At 38.3% G+C, this 3,729-nt stretch overlaps 1 long non-coding RNA gene across 1 annotated transcript; it reads right to left on the reverse strand.

The window, feature by feature from the left end:
• Positions 1–1,092: 1,092 nt before the first annotated feature.
• LOC150065500 (uncharacterized) lies at positions 1,093–3,485 on the reverse strand. The gene is made up of 2 exons (XR_016534961.1): positions 2,495–3,485; positions 1,093–2,127 (listed from the first exon to the last, which is right to left on the reverse strand). It is a non-coding gene; the product is annotated as an uncharacterized LOC150065500 (long non-coding RNA).
• Between the last annotated feature and the right edge of the window lie 244 nt (positions 3,486–3,729).

The raw sequence follows: 3,729 nt of genomic DNA on the forward strand, positions 1-3,729 counted from the left end.
TAGAAATGCTGGAAGTAGTGCTATGGCTCAAGTTGTAGAGCTCTAGCTTTGAGAAAGCCCAAGGACAGTGCTCAGGCTCTGAGTTCAGACCCTAGGACTGGCAAAAAAAGAAAAATGACATCACTGGTGACAAAAAATAGCACTTCCAGAGGCTTGGAGAAAGCTAGTGTCCTAGCAGGAAGTAGAGGATGGCAGTAAGCATGCCAAGTGTGAGTGCCTGATAAGCTTTGTGAGGCCTGCAAACACACAGCTGGCTTTGCCATCTTAGCATGAGGAACAGCGCTCCATGGAGCTCTTTATTCCATTTATTTTGATTCTTTTACACTCCATGATCCCTGCAAATCTCATCATTGAACTCTAAAACTCCATATGGATACTCGCTGATGGGGCTCAACCATAGCCCTACATCTTCGCTCCACAGAATGTTTCTAATATTTATAAGGACAAATATTTCATTTACTTCATTATAATTCTTACAGAATTAAATGCCATCATTTGCCTTTGGATTCCTATTTCTTAATGGAGGGAATAAAGTCCCCCAGAAGGATAAAAGATATCAACAGGTGACAAATTAGTATTTCAAGCTTTGTAGTAAGCACAAAGCTTTATAACACACCTGTTCTTACTTGGTTACGTTTCATTGTTGGTGGTTTATGGATTATTATATGGCAACCTCAGTGGTATGAGACTTTAGCAAGTAAAGACATGGTGGGAATACACACGCACACATACACACCTCTAACCCTTAAGACAGTGAACCAGTTTGTAAACTGGAAAGAGCTGAAAGCATTTAAGAAACCAAGCCTCAGACCAGGAGCATGGCCTAGTGGTAGAGTGCTTGGCGAGCATGCATAAAGCCCTGGATTCGATTCCTTGGTACCACATACCCAGAAAAAGCCAGAGGTGTGCTGTGGCTCAAGTGGTAGAGTGCTAGCCTTGAGCACAGTGCCCAGACCCTGAGTTCAAGCCCCAGGACTAACCAAAAAAAAGAAAAGAAACCAAATCTCAGAGCATTTAAAAACTAGCATAAGATCATATAGTTACACATAGTTAAGAAACAGGAGAGAGTGATTCAAACGGAGATCTGTCAAGTTAAGAAAATAATTATTCTTATTTATCATGGGGAAACAGAATTATATATTTCTTGAATACTCCCGTCAAGAGGCATCCAGACAAAGCTGGATGTTACAAAAGTTTCTAACTTAGGGCAAAACAGATGTCAAATGTGTATCAAACTTCCACAGTAGCCATCATGCCTCAAAGAAACCTACCACAGTGGGAACTTTATCAAAAACTGGGAATTATAATAAGGAATTTCTGTTTGTCCCACCTGAGCTTTTATAGATATCTTCAAATGACTATACTTATACATAATACAACATGTACTTATATCTCAAATAATTATGCTGGGTAGAAAAAATCATACTAAAGAGTATATATTATACATCCCATTTACATATACTTTCCCAATCTTCAGTGACATAAACAGTTCAGTTGATACACAGAAAGGCATAAGAAAATAAAAGGCATGAGGAAATATCTGAGAGTAATAACTTAATTGGCTTCACCATAGTTAGCATCACAGGTGTGTATAGACACATATGATAAATTTACTAAACCCTTCAAAAATAGTAGTTTATTTTGCCAATTATTCCTCAATAAAACTTTAAACATTTCTGCTAAAGTTCTAAAGCTTTCATCATGTCATTATTTTCCATGTCTCTCCTTTATTTAACCTGGGGATATCTGGACTAATGTTTGTTAGCCATTGTTTCTTAAAATTTATCTTCATTGTCCTGGGATAAACATTTCCAAAGAAAATACATACATATACACAAAAACTTATAAAACTTTCTAACTCCCAGCATTCCCTTGCTTTGCCTTTTGAAGTGTCCAATCAATACAAATAAGGGTTTCCCAGCAGCCATGCTTCGCCACGTGACCCTTCCTTCTTCTGCAAAGCGGATGCATCTGACTGCAAGTCCAGAGAAAGGGTCCGTAACACTCCTTCCATGCTCCCTGCAGCTCCATTCCTCCTTGGCCCATCAAACAACTGGCTGTTTTGACTTTCTGGTTTCAAGATATGTGTTTGACCAAGAAATTTTATCCAGAGCTGGTTTCTGCTGTCTGCAACGTTGGGGGAGAAAAAAATTGAGTAGATAGCTAATTCTTTCTATTGATATTTATTATGCTTTTACTAGCACAAGCGACCACATTTAAAACAAAAGATGTTCAACCAGCAAGGAGGATCACTGAAGACATTTCCCTAATGGTGCTTTATGTGCAGGTACTGTATTAGACATGTTCACATGTCATCCAAATACTACAAAAGCCTGTACAAAACTCTCATGTTTACAGTTGGGAAGGACAGCTCAGCTTCAGAACTCAATTACTGGTGTAATGTCAGGTCCTGGATCCAGAATTCGAGCCTAGGTGTACCTCCAGAGGCCATGATTTTTCCACTGTTGACTCTTGTTTACTCGTAGGTTCTTACCTCAATAGAGAACTCACAATGTCCAGCCACAATGGCATGTAGCTTGGGAGCCAAGGAATTGAGGAAATTCTGATTCTGCTTCCTGGCTGATGAGTGTTTGCTGGCTGCAGCTTGAGAGGCGTTTGGCCCTTGAGGACTCACGTCTCAGGACAGATGAATGATCTGTTCTGGAGGACAGGAGACAATTGGGAATCATTTTTCCCTACCATTGATGTTTGTTACTCAGTAATAAAACTTACTCTTCAGTGACAAAGGAGTAGTAAATAAAATCCCGAAAATAAAAACGGTCCATCACAACTACAGAAAATGTTCTAGTCATGCCACCTTGGTAACAAATCAAAAGCTAATGGGGCTGTAATATTCTGCCTGAGAACTGAGTGGAACTTGGAACACCTGTGAAAGGCTGAGGTTTAAAGCTACATTTTTACATGAGCTAATTGTTTCTGCTACATGAGCTTAGTGCCAGCAACTGATCACACTGTATTTTCTTTCCCTCAAGGCAGTCAGTCTACCAGAGCAAGAGAAGATTTTCATTTTCAGTTTTAGAGATTGCAGTATCATCTAAATGTGTTCCTCTTGAATTAAAAGTAAAACAAAATGGAAATTGTTAGATCTCCGCATTGTGCCTTCTTCCTATGATCTACGTGCCTTCTTCCCTATGATTTACCTGAAAAATATAAAAATTGCATAAAATTCATATGCAGAGTATCATTTGTAAGAGGAAAACATGAAACAATAATCTGTTAATGTTAACTAGAATTACACTCACATGATTAAAAAATATACACGTTAAACACCAAAAAAAACATAGGGCAATACTTGATATGTGTGAAACAAAGAAAGAATGGGTTCAAAACTAAGCATGTACTCTCATCCTAAAATGTATGTGATATATGTTAATGTTTGTGGGCTAAAAAGTTTATTCTTTAAAGAAATAGAAGAGGCAATCCAAAATTTCATATGGAATAATAAAAGACCCCGTATAGCAAAAACACTTCTTAGCAGAAAGAACAGCACAGGAGGAATTTCAATACCAAACTTTAGACTCTATTACAGAGCTATAATAATCAAAACAGCCTGGTACTGGCACAAGAACAGGCCTGAAGACCAATGGAATAGAACTGAGGACCCAGATATTAAACCACAGACCTATTGCCACCTAATCTTTGATAAGGGAACAAAAAAAAAAAATAGAATGGAAGAGACAGCCTCTTCAACAGGTGCTGGCAGAACTG

The sequence above is a fragment of the Megascapheus bottae genome, chromosome 3 (genome assembly GCF_031878675.1).
Source record: "Megascapheus bottae isolate mThoBot1 chromosome 3, mThoBot2.hap1, whole genome shotgun sequence".
In the NCBI taxonomy this organism is placed as follows: Eukaryota; Metazoa; Chordata; class Mammalia; order Rodentia; family Geomyidae; genus Megascapheus; species Megascapheus bottae.